Source organism: Pelodiscus sinensis, chromosome 12 (assembly GCF_049634645.1).
Source record: "Pelodiscus sinensis isolate JC-2024 chromosome 12, ASM4963464v1, whole genome shotgun sequence".
NCBI classification, from domain to species: domain Eukaryota; kingdom Metazoa; phylum Chordata; order Testudines; family Trionychidae; genus Pelodiscus; species Pelodiscus sinensis.
Window position 1 is genome coordinate 5768532 of NC_134722.1, and position 17349 is coordinate 5785880.

Consider the following 17349-nt stretch of genomic DNA (forward strand, 5'->3'; position numbering starts at 1 on the left):
CGGGCTCCCGGGGTGCGCGCTGTTTGCCTGGGGGGGGCGGGCCGGGGGGAGCCCCGGGGGGGGGGCAGATGCAAGCCCCGGGCGAGGCGGGACATTGCAGGGTTCCCGGCCGGTGCACTGGCCACGGGTCTGGACGCGTTGCGGGCCCCCGGGGTGCCTGGGGGGGGGGCGGCCCAGGAGGACCCCGCAGGCGTGAGCGGGCTGGGGGGGGGGGGAGGTTGCGGACTGGTGTCGCCGCCCGGCCCTGTCTCTGCCACCCCGCGTGGGGCAGGGGCAGGTGGAGGGATGCCTGGTCCAGGCGCAGCTGGGGGTGCGGGCCGCTGGCTGCAGGGACGCCTGAAGTCCCCACTCGCTTGCAGCGGGCGCTGGGGCAGACTCAGGGGCTGTCTGCACACACGGGAGGGAAGCGGTGAGAGATGCAGCCCTGTTAGGCTGGTCCAGCGGAAACCAGCTCTGAGCTGAGGAAGTGGGTCTGGCCCACGAAAGCGCATCACCTAATAAACCATCTTGCTAGTCTTTAAAGTGCTGCACAGTCCTGTCTTTTGTAGGGAAGCAGGCACTGGGCCATGTGGGTCTGCGGATTTTGTTCATGCTTCTCCACCCTGTTCCTGGCTTTCTCCTGGGGACGGCTCTAACAGGGCCTGGAGCATGACAGATCCTGGCGCTAGACGCCTTGTTACAGAGACAGGCTTCTTCCCCGGTTGCAAGCCACAGGAAATGGGTTTTCCCAGTGGCTATGATGCACTAGGTCAACGTAACCTACAATGGCTAGGCTGGAATTCAGACTGGGTGTTCCGTTTTGTACTGCAGCTGGGAATGGCCCTCCCAGCCCATATGGAGAGACCTGCACTAGTGGGGCTTGAGCCAGTGGCTAAAATAGTGTAGACCTTCTGGCTCTGGTGGCGACATGGGCTAGCTCAGCTCAGCTGAGGTGTCAGCAGTTGGGTGGACTCCCAAGCCCGTGTCACATCCACCTTGCTACTTTCTGACATGGCCAGTGAAGCCTTTCTCCTGTGAGTCTGTGTTTCCACTCTGGGAGGATCCATCCCAGGTACTGTGTAGACACACCTTTTATCTGTGTTGCTCCTTCTGGAGTGCTTACACATGTGATTTCCTCATAGGAACTGGTGCTTAATTTAATGCAGTAAAGTCCACTGGATTCTCTTGTAATAGACGCAGACTGGAGGCAGTTTCCTATTTAAGAATTTCCAGGTTTAACACAATGGCATTCAGTCTGGTGTTCGCTAAGAATATTTCCAAAAAATAAATTGGCAATAACTAGCCTTTTTTTACTGCACAACCTTCAGGTTGCACAAATCTTTGTTTTCACAAAGGTCTTTCATTTCGAATTTCTCTTAATTCTTTCAGAGCGCCTCTGACTGGTCCAGCTGATCAGATCTTCTCTCTGTTAGCTCTGTATTTGGCACCTTTCTATGAGAGACAGCCAAGGGGGAATCCCAGACATTAGAACTTGTGGATTTAAAATATTTAGTAGTAATCTGGCAGAATTATTTTAAGGAGAAAGAACTTTGAGGCCAGGTATGCCAGAAACTTTTCCCCATAAAACAATGTCTGTTGGGACTGGGTGCTTTTTATTTTATGACACTTTTATATTGGTCAAAGCCTTAGTCTAGCTCTAGACCATTCCTGACAAGTGTTTATGTAACCTGCTCTTAAATATCTCCAGAGATGGAGATTCTACAACCTCCCTAGGCAATTTATTTCAGTGCTTAAACACCTTCACAGTCAGGAAGTTTTTCCTAATGCCCAACCTAAACCTTCCTTGCTGCAATTTAATTGGCTTTGTTTTTTTTGTTTGTATTTTGTTTTTTTTGCAGATATAAAATACATCTGTACTAGGAGGGACTTTCTGGATAGTTAGAAGGGGTAAAACCTGTGTGTAGACTGGGCCTGAATTTCAGGGAAACTAATTTAGGAGATGCTGTTACGCTGAAGTCTTGTAACTTACTATTTAAAAAAAATGCATAATACCTGCCTGTGCTGCTGCTGTTGAAGTGATAGGTGGGTCACGCAATTGGTGTGAATGTGAACTGGGAACAGGGAGGGAGGGCTAGTTGGAAAGTTTGCCTGCTGTTGCAGGTTGAGCTTTGTGGAGGTGTTCTGGAGGGGCGGAGAAAAGTACAATTTATGCAGGTGGGATAGAGATCCAAGGGGTGGTGGTTTAAGCTCTGCAACAGTTAGCGATCTATGCAGAGTGATGACTTTTTTTATGGTACCCCCCCAGGAATACAGATCAGATTTGGGGTCCCATTCTGCCAGGTATTGTCTTCAGAGGGAAACGGGGCTTTCGCTCTAGTGAATGGAACATCTTACGCCTTAATCTGAGAGCCCAGAATGGACTGAGTTCTGCACTGAGATCCAGAGGGGTCAACAGGTGTAAGGGTTTCCCCTGAAGATCAGTTTGCAGGATCAGGCCCTAAGGAGAGCTGCACAGAGACCATAACAGATACTTCTCTCTTGGCTTGGTTAAGCCTTTACTTGGAAGTGGCTGAGGGAGGCTCCGATGGGGCAGTTGCTCGATTAGTTGAACCAATGTGACCATGCCTTGCCCTGCAATGCTGTCACAAGACCGTTGCATTGTGACTTGTGCTATCGGAGATTGAGGGGGAATGTTCCTGAAATAGACCGGCCATGTGGCTTTTAGATACACACACACCTACCTGAACAGCTGTGTAGGCATGCTGTTTGCACACAGGGTGCAGTATAATTAGAGTAACAGCAGTTATGTGAAAAAACAAAATGATGCTTCATAAATGTTGCTGACGTCAGGATATTGCTGTTTATGTTAAGGTCTCATGGCTTCATTTCGCAACGGTTGATCTCTTTACGGTCAGAATAACGTAGACGCTAACTGATCTTTTTAGAAGCAACTTGATGCTGTTTTTGTCAAACACCTCCCATGACTTGAGTGCTCAGGTCTGTTGGCTTTGCATGAGTGTAGCATGGCCAAGAGCAATGCACGTCTTCTGATACATCTGTTACCATTTGCAATATCTCTGCGCTTCTGGCCTTTGACTCCCCCAGTGGCTAATCCTGGGATGATTGGCACTCTTGACCCCTACCGAGTCCCTATGGGAGCCAACGCTTAGCACCTTGCTGTATTGGATCCCCACAGCTCTGCTAATGCATCGCAATCCTGCCCTGCAGCTTCCTGGTTGTTCTAATCATGGCAGGCTCTTTTGAACACTAACTGGTGTGGGTGAACGTCACCTTTTTCTATGTGATGGGAACATAGAAACACCTTTTTTTTTTTTTTTTTTTTTTTTTTTGCGTTGAGAACACTTTGGAAGTCACTTTCCCAAATCATTTAGAAAACTGTTGCCTGCGTGAAATTGTCATGATAAAACAATTCTTCCTGTAAGTTGTTTATGAGAGTTGGACAAGTCTGGAAGGAAATGCTCTTTAAGAGAGGTTCCTTCTTGCTGCTGGGCCAAGTGGTTTTCAAATATTCAATCGGAGTGCTGCAGTGTGGTTCGTTACAGACCAATGCATTAAAAATAGATCGTTAAAATGAGTAAAGCTGGAGCGTAGAGAAGTTGTTTGTTCTTTGTTGAGCGGTGTAATAGCTTTGGAGCTACTAATAAGATAAGCAATTCCTTTTGGCTTCTGTTATTGTTATACGTTTTGCTGCACCCTTTCTCTGACTTCTCTGGGCTGACAGGTCCTTCGCTGCATGCTGAGCCCAGTAGTTTTAGCAATTCTGTGTGACTGGCCCACTGGTTGGCCCCAACCGGATCGGGACACCCTTGTGCTAGAGGCTGTGACACATACTAGAGCAGGAGTTGCCAAATTTACTGACCTGTCAAGCTGCATTGGCTTCAGAAGTTTGTGAGCCAGAGTGTTCTTGCTGTGGCTTGGGGCTTAGGGCATTAGCCCTGTGACCCTCCTCCTTGCTGGGCAGAAGCCAGAGGTGACACGAGGAATAGATAACACCTCTCTCAGGCTTTTGCCAGGGTTTGCTAGTTCTGCTTGGTCATGTGGTGCCTCGGGCTCCCTCCCTGCCCAGCAGCTGGCAAGCTAGAAGCTGCAGTGGTGGGAAGAGGTAGCAGTAAACAGCCAAGAGCTATGGGGAGAGCTGCAACTTTTGCTGCTGCCTCTCTCCTTGTAGCGAAAGCAGCAGCCCTCCCGTCTAATTCCCAGCTGTTTGCTGCTGCCTCTCCGCAGGGAGAGGTGTTGCCACACACCACCTCCATATCGCTGCACATAAAATTAATTCTGCACATGGACCTAGAACATGAGAGGGGAACACTGGTCCTCTCTCTGGTTCAGATTGCCTTGCAGCCAACAGAGCTGGCACTAGAGAGGAATCTGGCCTTATTGATGTAGAAGTGTTATTGAATTGGGCATGTTGAGATTTAAAATAGGCTCCCAAGCTTTGCTTTCCCAAAGCCAACTGTGTCGTGTGAGCAAAAAAAAGCTCTGAATCCTGTAGAGCGCTGAGAGTCAGTGTGCAAACAAGAAGCGGACAGGGCCTATTGTGCCTCTCTCCCGGAAGGAGGAAACGACAGGCATTCCAGCACCAGATCTTGTTGAAGAGGAGAGAGAGAATTTGCTGAAGGAAAACCGGTTTGTTCTTGTAGCGGTCTAGTGATTTGGCCAGCCAAGCTGTGTGCCAGGCAGAATCTTGCACGGCACGCTTTTGTTTTTATCCTCTATGAAGCCAGTTGAGAGAGCTGTCAGAGCAATTCTGCTGGGCTGACATCTCTACAGATGCTAAGGGACAGGCGGGTTAAATTGTTTACCAAGATGTTTGGTTGTTTTTTCTCTTCCCCCAAAGCAAATACTTTCAAACAAAGTGACATGACTGCTGGCATGCGTGGCAGCTCTGGAATCTGAATTTCTTTCCTCCTGCACAGAACAGGTGCAAATCTCCCTCGTGCTGCTCCATCAACCATGACCTTGCATAATTCACTTCCTGTGCCATGATTGGTGTCAATTGCCATCTCCTGGCTTTTGTAATGGTGAATTCTGACTTGTATCTCCAGGCCATCAAATATCTTTCAGATGGTAAGGACTTTTTCACTGGTAGCTTGTATTTGAGCTTCTGATGGGTAGTTGAAAGGTTACTTTAGACACCTCGCTATAAGAATAATAAAAGTCTCCAATGTTGAAGGATGTGCGTGTGGAGATGTTTTGCTATTCAAATACGTACATGTCCAGTTCTGGGCACCACATTTCAAGAAAGCTGTGGAGAAATTGGAGAGGGTCTTGAGAAGAGCCACAAAAATGGTCAAAGGTCTAGAAAACTTGAGCTTAGGAGGGAAGAGTGAAAGAACTGGGCTTCTTTAGTTTGGAAAGGAGAAGACTGAGAGGGGACAGGATAGCAGCTTTTCTCAAGTACCTAAAAGGGTGTCACAAGGAGCAGGGAGGAAAAATGGATCTCCTCAGCCTCTGAGGATAGGACAAGAAGCAATGGGCTTAAATTGCAGCAAGGGAGGTTTAGGCTGGACATTAGGAAAAACTTCCCAGCTGTCAGGGTAGTTAAACACTACATTGCCGAGGGAGGCTGTGGAATCTCCATCACTGGAGATGTTTAAGAGCAGGTTAGATAGACATCAGGGATGGTCTTCTCTAGAAGGTACTGGGGCCTGCCAGGAGGACAGGGGACTGGACTTGATGACCTCTCAAGGTCCCTTCCAGTTCTAGTATTCTGTGTCTATATAATCCAAGACTGTAAACATGTAAACCATTTAACTGTCGGTTACATTGGCCTGTCATTTTGAAGATGCTGGAGATATTTTTTTCCCTATAGAAATAGCATCACATTATGTCCTCTGGATTAGTTTTGCGGGCCCTCTGGCATTGCTAACCAAGTGCGGGGTTTGTATCATCTTAACTCCTACCCCCCACCATTGTAGGGAAACAGATTTGTATCAAACTGTTATCAGTTTTATTAAAAATACATTATATGCGAGAGCTGTGATGCTTGAATTAAAAAAAAAAAGTGTAGGCGTTGGGCGTAGCAGATCCATTGACTCGTTTATTTTTTTGCCTAGTGAGAGTTGCCACTGGATCAGATCCTAGCCTAGTAACGAGCCTGTCCAATGGTTGGAACGCACTGCTACCGCCTGCTGCCCTTTGAATGAGATCGGCACTCAGAGCAGGACTGAAAAATAACTAGTGCTGCGGGGCAAAGTGAAGAACCGAGGAGGCAGGCATGTAAGCAAGATGCAGTCGCGAGGTCTGCTGAGCGAGTCTCATCCGGCCTTTGAAAAGCTAACGGTGGTCATCGCGTTTCCTTCTGTTCTGTGCCTTTCAGACCCTTGTGCGCTTCTTGTTGTTTGTGCCATGGCGGGGGGAGAGGGGGGAAGCCTTCGTTTGTTAGACCAAAACCATTCCGGACCAAGACCCGGTGGGTCTCCGGCTCTGGATTGTGGATCCTCAGGTCACCTTGTGTTGAAAGCATTGAAGATCGCGAACTTGGGGAGAAAACGTAAAGTTCCCATTGTTTCACCGGGTAATTCCTTTTGAAAGCCCTGCACTACAGACTGTGTTGGGATTAGCCAGTAATAAACCTTCAACCTGCTGTATTGTTCATTGATGCTCCAGCTAAAGATGCAGCATAGTCAAGTTAGCGGAATTCTGCATTACAAGAACATAGAACCGTCGTACTGGGTCAGGCCAAAGGTCTGTCTAGCCCAGTAGCCTGTCTGCCGACAGTGGCCTATGCCAGGTGCCCCAGAGGGAGATTACAGAACAGGGAATCATTACGTGATCCCTCTCCTGTCATCTCTTCCCAGCTTCTGACAAACAGAGGCTAGGGACACCATTCCTAATAGCCACTGATGGACCTGCCCTCCGTGAATTTATCTAGCTCTTTTTTGAACCCTCAATTTGAATTATCCCGAGCATCACAAATTGGCTGATGCTGTTAGTATTTGACAGTAGCTAGCAATGCATGGATTAGGGCTCTCTCAAATACAGGTTGAACCTCCCAAATCTGGGACTCTGGTCAGGCAACATGCATGGTCTGGCATGGCCACGAATGTTGCTGGACCCAAAGATCCCCAGGAGAGTGGGTCTGCAGAGTCCTGGTTGGGCCAGCAGTGGGGAGGCAGGGGAGCCCCGGTGTTAGCTGTGCCAGTCAGTGTCTGGGAGCCTCCGCCCCAGCCTGGGAACCCAGATAATTCCCCAATGCAGTGGCCCTGGCGGTGGGGCCAGGTGGCAGCTGGGAGTCCTGGCCCTAGCAGGGGAATCCTGCCGGGGGCAGCGGAGCTCAGCTAAAACTGCGGGGCAGGTGGCGGACTGGAAACCCTGAGGGGCCAATGGAGGATCTAGGGCCTGCAGTAGCTGAACAGGGCTGGCGGTGGCTGCTTTAGGTTTTGCAAGTCCTAAGCTGGTGCCCTAGCTACTGGTCCATAATGGGGTTAGCACTGACTGCAGTTCTACAGGGAGGCTAATTGCACAACGCTCGTGACGTCTCTGTAGTAGTTGGGACGCTGATTGCACGTTAACTACAGTTTGCGATGTGTCACTGAGCAAGCGGTGATAAAAGCAGAAAGAATACATCGCGCATTCACTTTGTTCATCTGTTATTTTGACAATTGTATTTTGAATTATTCATGGGGCACTGTTGTTCAAGGTTTGCTGGTAAGCAAGAGAGATCCCTGTAAACTGTGTGTGTTGGGTTTTTTTGGGGAGGGGGGGATTGATTTGAGTAGCTTTTTAAAAGCATGCACAAAAGATTGCACAGTGGCCCTGTATGCCGTCTGCGGGTTGTCCTACAAGATGGGCCGTTCAGTAACTGGCACAAATAACCCTGGAGAACTGCCGAAAGATGCGAAAGGTCCAGAGAAAATGGTACAAAGTGGGCTTGGATACCCGAGGAAGTTACCTGCAATAAAAACTGTGGTGGAAATAACATGCTGGGGATTCCAGTCCTGCAGGCTGCACCAAGGTCTCCTGCCCCCGTGCAAAGCAGTTTGCCAGGATCAGACCTTAGCTTGGACCAATGGATGTGGGGGCAGAAGGAATTTAAAGGTTCCCATTGGTTGCAGTGTCCAAGGACCTTCGTTAGAAGAAGATACTAAGGATGTTAAGTATTGGGTAATTGACTAATCGAATAGTCGATGCATTTTTGCATCGACGGTTCGATTAGTCGATAGGGCGCCTCCCCCTTTGAAGTGTAGCAACAGCTTTAGGGCTGTTGCTACACTTCAAAGGCGAAAGCGCAGGAGCCAGAGTCAGCTGGGGACTCTCCAGCTGATCCCGGGCTCCACGCGGCGCTGCCGCTTTGAAATGCCGCAAGGGGCCTGATGCTGGGCTCCCCGCAGCATTCAAAGCGGTAATGCCGCACGGAGCAGCTGACCCTGGGCTCCGTGCAGTGCTGCCACTTTGAAGTACTCCCTTTTTCTCCCTCCCGATAGTTGACTAGTCCTTCACAACCCTAGAAGATACCAGGGACTAAAGGGCAATTTAATCCAGCTGAGAAGGACAGAAGAAGAATCAACGGCATGAAGCTGTTCAAATGAGAAATTAGGCCCACGTTTTTAACAGTGAGGGTGGCTGATGAGAACAAACTAGCGACGGAGGGGTGGGTTTTCAGTCTCTTGATGCTTCCGACCAAAATCTGGATACTTTCTGGAAGATGCGCTTTATTGCTTCTTTGCACTGTAGCCATTTTGGGCTACATTCAGTCCTTTCCTGGGCTCAGTACAGCCCATGGAACGGTGTGCTTCTGTGTGTTCCCCAGAGCTTCAGGGACATGCATGTCTGATGTTCTTTTGACAAATATCTCCCCTGTGGAAAAGCTGCACACCATGCATTCACACCGTGCGTTTTGATCTGAACAGGCAAAGCTGGGCTGAGTCCTGGGAGGAGTTCCACTAGAGGGCGCCACTTGCTGAGGTGTACGTGTCTGGTAGTCGAAACCTGGATCTCGGCTCTCCACCGGATTGCCCCGATGGTGTACGGTTGTTGGGGAGGGTGAAGTAGCCAGATCCCATTCTAAGGCCATAGCAGGGTGGAACCAATTGGTGTATATTTGTATTTCCGTAGAGTTTTGGTTCCTGGCTATGGACCTGATGCCCTCTGTGCTAGGTGCTGTACAAACAGAACAAAAATTCCCTGCCCCGACATGCATACGGACTCATTAATAAGGATTCTGACAGGCCACTGAATACATTTCTGAAGCAAGCTGGGAGCCAGGGGTGTGTCAGTGAGGACTGATATGAAGTATTTGTGTTGGCCTTTTATTTCTTCTTCGCTCTGCAGCAGCTTCAGCTGCCTTGTGGTGGCTGCATATAGAGGTTTGCTATATTGTTACCTGGAAGTCACGAGATTGTGGATCATGGTGCCTTGGTCCCCACATCAGACAGGCTCCTACCAGTTGGAGATGTAGTTTGCATGCACGGATATCGTGAGGAGTTCTTTGTGACTCCGACAGTCACTGGTGCCGTCAGTAGTTTGCATGCACGGATATCGTGAGGAGTTCTTTGTGACCCCGACAGTCACTGGTGCCGTCAGCGTGGTGAAAACATTGGCAAGTTCCACTTCTTGCTAACATTGCTCCTGCCTGGAGTCTAAACCGGCTGGTGGTGATTCATGTGCACTTTACACTCACAGCAGGTGGAAGGGGGGGTGAGAAGAAGTGCACAGAATTAGCAAAGACGTAACCCTGTGCGTCTAGAGAGAGCAGCCCCCTGCCTTGACGCACCACTGGAATCTTGCTGCTTTCTTTTCCGCATCTGCCGGAGCGGCTGCGTCCTGTGGCATCATCAGCTGCTCCCTTCTCTTCAGGAGCTGAGCGGCAGCTGATAATAGGTCTCACTCTCTTGTGGGATATGCTCTTTTCGCTTTGGTTGAGCGAGTTGCCTCTTGATAGCTAATCATAAAAAGAACCACCTGCAAACACTGGTGCATGTTAGAGGTTTCCCGTTGTATGGAGGTCTAGTTTCAGAGACTCGTGCCTGATCAATACAATACACTTGAACCTCTTTAATCTGGCAACCCTGGGAAACAGGGCATGCTGGATTTAGGGATGTACGTGACTAGTCGCTTCCCTCTCCCATTGCTGCCTCTGTTATAGGCAGCAAGGGGGGGGGAGCTGGCTTAACAGGCAATTCTCCCCAGCACCATCTCCGGGGGGGGGGGGGGACCCAAGGGAGGCAGGAGGGTAGCGGGGACTGGGCGGGAGCCAAGAATCAGCTCATTCCCACCTTGTGTCCAGTCCCAGATGCTGCACCTTTGCTTTTAAAGTATATTAAGAGCCTGCTGGCTCTTACTACATTTAAAAATCAGAAGGGCAGTGGGAAGGACCCGGCATGAGCTGGGACAGCTGATTCCCAGTTCCTGCTGTGTCTCCCCCTCACCTCCCCCCCCCGCTGCGCTTCAGCCTCCAGGAGCTAACCCCACTGCCGCTCCCCCGCTTATTGACCAGTCGACTAGTTGATGGAAACTCCATTGACTAGTCGAGTAGTTGATTAAACTAAATTTAGCATCCCTAGCTGGATTAGAGAGTTTGCTGGGCTAGGGAAGACACTGCAGGGTCTGGGTGTGAGGGAATAGGGGTGGGGCACTTACCTGATGCCCCATTGCTGGGGGTAGAGGTGGCTTTGTGCCTTGCACATTGCTAGGCCCTGCCCTCTCCTGCTGTGGGATGGTGGGGGGAAACCACAGGAGAAGCATGTATCTGTGCTGCCATTCTCCCAGCTGGCAGAGCCGCTTCCTCCTCTGTACAGCGGGTGTTCCCAGATAAGGGACACCCGGAGTACAGAGGTTCAAGCGTATTAAATCACTTTGTCATGTGTACGTGGCATCCACAGATCCCGGCTGGGATGCAGGACCCTTGGGGCTAGGCGCTGTGTGAACACACAGGGAGCTATGGACACTGACCCAGCGATTTTTGCAAACCAGTAAGTACATTGTGTAGGGAGGGAATGCTTGCAGGAAGGAGAAAGAGAATGGTCGTTTGCATTCTGAGCAAGTGCCTTTCAGAGAGTCATCACATGGCAGGAAGTGACCTATTTCCTCCTGGAGCACAAGTGGTAACTCCACCAAAGCCAAACATTCCTTGCAGCCGGGAGGAACGCTTTAGAAATGGGGCGCGTGTGTCTGTGCGATCCTGCCCCACTGGCTGACAAAAGGTACGTGAAGTTTTGTGGTTGAAGTGCTGTGAAAAGATGGAACTCGTTGGCTTATCGCAGCACAACGCGGTGGGTGTTAACTTCAGAAGTCAACACCTGTCTGTTGCTGTGAACGGATCCTTTCAATTTTTTTTCCTGTGACTTTTACACTGTGCTCCTCACACAAGCAAATGAGGATCGCTCTTTTCTCTCTCTCCAGACCCTCCATTGTGGCATTGTTTGCCTTGCGGTAGGATGGCTAGAAAGGGAGCTGTTGCCTTTCCTTGAAAGCCACGAGATGCACGATTATTCTGTCCCCCCGCAGAAATAAAGTCTGCGCTCCTAGGCTAGCGGATGGGAGAATGCTGGGGAGCGCTCTCCAGTTCCACCCTTGAGGCTGGAGGTTTCTAGGAACGGCGTGTGAGTGCTTTTGGGTGGGGACTGTATAGACCAGCGGTTTTCAAATTACGGGTCGCGACCCAGGACTGGGGGGTGGAATGTCGGGCACTGGGGCTTGTTGCTGCAAGGGGATCCGGTGAGCTGTGGCGGGGGGGTGCTAAGGCAGCTTCCTGCCTGTCCTGGCACCGCAGACTGTGCTGTGGCCCAGAAGCAACCGGCAGCAGGTCTGGCTCTTAGGTGCATGGAGAGGGAGGAGGAGAGTGACCAGGGCCCTCGCGCTGCCCCTGCCCTGAGCACTAGCTCCACACTCCCATTGGCTGGGAACCTGCTGCTGGCTGCTTCTGGAGGCAGCCTGGTCTGCGGTGCCAGGAGAGACAAAAAGCTGCCTTAGCCCCCCGCTGCACTGCTGACCGGGAGCCGCTCGAGGTCAGCCCCTCCTGCCCCAGCCCTGACACCTTCCAAGCGAGCCCCTTCCTACAGCCCAAAGCTCCCCTCCTCAGCCGCACCCCGGAGCCCACACTCCAGTCAAATTACGTTGGGTCGCGGCATCAACAATTTTCTTCAACTGGGTCATGAGAAAAAAAGTTTGACAAAGTTCTGTGATGGGATCCTCACTGGGGCCTCTGAGGGCTTCCATAAGACAACAGTGAGAGAGAGGATGCTTGTCGGGATGCAGAGAGACTACATCCTAACATCCCTGCTTTGAACCCATTGTTCAGAGGGGAGCCAAGAGTCATGAGCAAGCCGCTGGGATGTACATTTGCCAACCGGTGTTCGTAGCAGGGCCGCTGCTCTATTTTGAACTAGGTGTCAAGCTGTGTCTGGGTCATTTTTTCTCTTCGGTACAGCCTGCGGCTATTTAACTGTCATCTGAATTGCGCAGCTGTTAAAATATGTTGGCATCTCTCCCTAGGAGAAACCACCCTTCTGGGATTCTCTCTGTCCCCATGCTAAATCCCATGTCATCTTGCCTTTGCCCCCGACCAGGACGTGTTCTGCAGCGGCTGCTCAGTCTCAGGCATTTACTCCTGCTCTGGTGTGGCCGGCACCGCCTCTTTGCATCTCGGCTGGCTTAGAGTTGACTGGGGAATGCTCAGAAATGGGACATTGCAAATGCTTTCTAGTCTAGGAGGCCCCTTCCCCCTGTAATGAGCAAGGGGACTGTATCCCTTTTTCTCTGTGCTCTCCTGGTTTAGCCTATGTGGGCAGAAATTCACTCAAGGTATAGCTAGGTGGAGCAAACATGTCCTGATTGCTAGGGAATATAGACCTTTTCCATCTCTTCCGGTCCCATCTAATCCATTCCCTGGCCGTAGCAGGGTTGTTCCTCATAGGAGCATGTTCTAAAGCCTTGTCTAGCCTAATTTTAAGTCCGGCATTTCCATCACTTCTGTTGGAAGCTGGGAAGACTTCACTGTTACGAAGCTTTACTTGCTATGTTTATGCATATGTTGTGCAGCTGTTTGCTTAGTTCGGGGGTTGGGGTTTTTTGGGGGTCGAGGGCTACAGACCCACAGAAAAATCAGTCGGGTGAGAAGCAAAAAAAAAACAAAACCCCAACCCAAAAAACACCCCACAAAAAACACCCCATCACTCTGATGTGGCCCCCAGCTAAGAAGCAGAGGGGGAAACGCGACACTCCCTTCACTCGTGCAGTTTGGGGCATTGAGGCTCAGACTCTGGGCGGGGCTGGTGCGCCAGCGAGGGACGTAAGCGACTACTCAACTATCCGATAAGCAAATGCTGATTGGGTAGTCGAGTAACGGCTCGTCTAGTCGCGTCCCACCCTGTTACTGCTTCTATCAGAGAGAGGGAGGTGGAAAGGGGGAACAGGAGCCAGTGCTGGGGGGAACCAGCTTTAAGCCAGTTCCCCCCAGCACCCTGGGGGGCAGAGGAGGCAGAGGCACAGCGGGGAAATGGCAGGAATGGGGGCACCTGTGGGGCCCTTGTACATTTCAAAAGCAGAAGGGCTGCAGGAAACACAGGGTGAGCAGGGACTCAGGCAATGCCCACTGGCCCTGTGCTCTCTGTGTCGTGTCTCTTCCCCCCCTCCCCCTGCTGCCTCTATGAACCAGAGGCAGCAGTGTATGGGGAGGAGATGAGGGAGGGAAGTTGGCTCCCTACATGTACCAGCTCCCACCTCTCTTCCCCCCTCTCCTCCCGGTATGTAACCGTGTAACTGCTGAACTTTTCAGCCGTTATGCAATTACATAATTAAACACATTTTAACATCCCTATTTCTGCAGCATTCCCAGCCCCCTGCCAATCCTAGGTGAATAAGGGACTTGAATTCAGATCCTTCTGCATGACATGATTTGCATCACAATTAAAAACCCCATGGCATGGCTATGGGTCTGCCAACTCAGGGGTGCAGGGCTCAACACTGGAGTGTTACATGTGTCCTTAAAGCTGCTTTTTATTTCAGCAAAACATGCATTTCTGGTAGACCAGGCTGATACTGGATTCTGGTCTTTGACTTGCCTTGCAAACTTTACCCCTGGCACAGTTAGCTATTCCAGCCTATGGCTCCAGGGTGGGTCTTTTCAAAGCATATCCTTTGTAAACACGCAACCCTGCGCTTTCACCTTCCACTGCCTTCTAGGGGAGTTAGAATCATATAGTCTTCTGAGCATTGCTTAATATTTAATTACTTATCCCCCTTTCAAAGGGGCAGCGGGGTTGCCTTGAATACTGTGAGCAAAGACAGTTCAGTCCCATTGCCATTAAACATGAAATTGCCTTTGCTTCATTGTTAATCTAATGGCACATTCCTTGAAGAGCCTGATCCCTCAGGCAAAGCGGCTGATTGACAGCAAAGCTGCGTTCTTGCTTCCAGCTTCATTGCCTTCCTTTGCCCGGGATGTAAAACAAGCCAGGGAACGTTCAGGAAGAGTCCTGAGACAGAAACCCCAAGATCCAGCTTAACTACCTTGAAAATTAGAGTTTAGTGGGATAAATATGACCTGTTTTGAGTAGCTGGGCTGAGTGCTGACTTTCTGATTGACTGACACTTAAACAAGGAGGCTCGTAAGCCCATATTTAGGTTGGTAAGTAAATGGCCTGATTTTTGAAATGTTTGTGCTCTTGGCGTCTTTCACAGGAGTTAGCGAGTCCCTACCACCTCTGAAAACAAGGTCAGTTATTTCAGGTTATAAAAATGTGCAATGCAAATCTTCTAAAAACATCACAAGACTTTTTATCCAGTGATTCCAGTTTTAAAGGGCGGTCGTTGACACCAGTGCAAACGTTGCATTGCCGTTGCTAGTCATCGTTTAGCTTACCAGTATGGGGAAAAAAATCTTACACACCTCTGACTCAACCCAGCCTGAAGGGAAGGGCTAATGTGGGGCCGTTTGTGACTTGTCAGTTTCACTTTCGGATCGTCCTGTGCGCGATGCTGCAGGAGGAAATGCAGATTGACACAGCCAGCTCAGTATTTTGAGGAACGCGGATGCAATAAGGTTAGGTTTTGTCGAGCCCTGTGCAGGGTTATGCCCTTTGTCTTTGAGAGTGAACTGAGCACCCGTAAAAAAGCAGGAATAAATGCACGGATTCTCGACAGACCTGGCTCGGGTGGCTATTGCCTAAGTGTAACTACTGGCCATCACGGAGCAGCGTGGGGCTGTCAAGGTTCATGGCCTAGATCGGGGCATCCGGCTGCTTGGATCTTTTCACCCAATGCTCAAGCTCCAGCCAGGGAGCGCAGTCAGGAGTTTGCTTGGCTCTACCTGCCACTCCAGCTGTGGCAGGAGGGTCAGAGCTGGTGCTGGTGCAAGGATGCCCATTTTCCCAGGGCTCCTAAATTATTGGCCAGATCCTTTTGGCCCAGTGGCTAATCCGCCACTTCCACCCGGAGGAGGTCGAGCCAATAAGCATTTATGGTCCACCGTTCAAGCAAGCAAATTGGATGTGGCTTTCAGGCCAGAAAGTTTGCCCACTCCTGCCCTAGATGGATTATTGGTCTCATCCATTGCGTCTGTCTGTTTGGTTTTGACCTGCAGCGCTACCTGCTCCTTCCAGTCTTCTTAGCTCTGTAATGCTGATCAGTCCTGTTCCTCAAGCACCGTTCTACTTTGGTCCTGGGCCATTTCTTCCCACGAACTTTAGTCCTAACTTGTATCCCCTTCCCTGCAGTTCCAGCTTTGGACTTTTCCTAAGCACGTGCCTGGCATGCTTCAAATGGCATGGTGCAGGGATCAGGCTAGCACCCCTGTCTCGGTCTGGTCTTGTGGTTGGAGACGTGAGACCTGGAACCCAGTTCAGGCTTTGCTACTGATTCACTATGTGACCTTGGGAAAGTCCTTTCCACGGTCTGCGTCACTATCCACCTTTATAAAGGAGAGGTAAATCTAAGCCACGACTGTAAAGCATGTGTAAGGAGGTGTAGTGTGTATAAGTGCATCATTACATTGAGCCATTCCCTGCGCCTAATAACCAGGGTAGCTTTTTGATGTAAAGTCTGCTTTTCCTCTTTCGCTTTGTGTTGTGGCCCAAAAAGAGGGGGAGGGGAGCAATCCCCCTGAGCCTGTGCCAAATTAGAATGCTATGAAATGAGCAAAAACAACATGCTTAATAATTTTCAGAAAGGTCTTCATGTTTATGGAAGCAAAAGGGATTTTTTTCCCCCTTCCGGTTTCTGCACAGAGATTGCTTGCAGCAGTTGTAAATTAAATTCCCTTGTCTACATATTCATCCGCCACGTAGCGTAATTCATGCAGAAGAGCCTAATTTTTGTGTGTGTTTAGCTTTATAGATGTAGAAGTTCTGGGCTCCTTGGTGTAGAGGATGCCAACTCAGTTGTACGGATCCTGCTCCTGCCACCTGCTTCTGTCACATAGCATCGAGGTAATGAGGCATGGCCTGATGGTTTTCATAGACGCTGAACACCCACAGCGCCCATTGAAACTGCAGGTGCTAAGCACTTCTGAGAATCAAGTCCCTGGCACCGTGGGTTTATCCCGCATAGCATGGCTCTCTCCATTTGAATATGCCAGTTATCCTAGAGCAGGCCTGCACAACATATGGCCTGCGGGCCACATGCAGCCCACAGGGGCACGCTGTGCGGCTGTGACGACTACGGGCGACGCGGCCCCATCCGATCCACCGGCCAGGCAGAGGAGCAAAGCGCCGCTGGGGAAGGGGAAGTGTGGTGATTCTTGCCACCGGGCTGCCTGCGTGCAGCTCCGGCGGGAGGAGGGGGGGTGCGAGCCAGAGGGCAGGACGCCAGCAGACGCTGGCATGACGTGGTGGCATGACATCACCGCTGGATTCAAAAAGACTCCGGCAGCCCCGCAAACTGGAAGGCAGAAGCCAGGTAGGGGAGGCGAAGGGGCTTGCGCTGAGAGGAGAGGGGGCAAGTCAGGAGAAAGGGGAAGCCACCAGGAGCAGGGTGCAGGAGAGACAAATGCCAGGGGGCCAAGTGGAGATAATGAGGAAAAGGGCAGGCGGGGAGGTGTCAGTGGGAGGGGGACAGGGTGATGCTGGGAGAGGAGAGGGGAAGGGCATTGGGAGCTATATGTTGTGCAGGCCTAATTTAATTGAAAAAATCTTAATAAAGTATCACCCCTCCCCCTCAAACCTACTCTTGCGGCCTGCAGCTGTTTTCTTTGGAGTTGTATGGCCCTCGCCGCTTTCCGAGTTGTGAAGGCCTGTCCTAGAGTTTAGTCCCCAGTGCTGTGGCATTTGGAGGAGTAGCAGCAGGGCAATAGGGTAGGCCATTGTTTCACAGGTGGGAGTCCTGTCTATACGTAAAATGTTTGTTCTCCTCTTAGCAGTACTATAAGAGAAACAAGTGTGATTGATGCTAACAGGGATATGCCAAAACAACGAGGGGTCCTGTGGCACCTTAGAGACTAACAGATTGCTT

General features: G+C 50.5%; 1 protein-coding gene across 3 annotated transcripts in view; it reads left to right on the forward strand.

Moving 5' to 3' along the window:
* KIAA0513 (KIAA0513 ortholog) overlaps nucleotides 1-17349 on the forward strand; it is a 94100-nt gene that overhangs the window by 389 nt on the left and 76362 nt on the right. The window contains exon 1 of one of the 3 annotated variants that reach the window (XM_075939933.1): nucleotides 10962-11105. The exons of the other annotated variants lie outside the window; for them this stretch is intronic. The gene's annotated coding sequence lies outside the window, so the exon portion shown is untranslated. Of the gene's footprint in view, nucleotides 1-10961; nucleotides 11106-17349 lie in introns of those variants that run through there. 3 annotated transcript variants of the gene reach the window in all.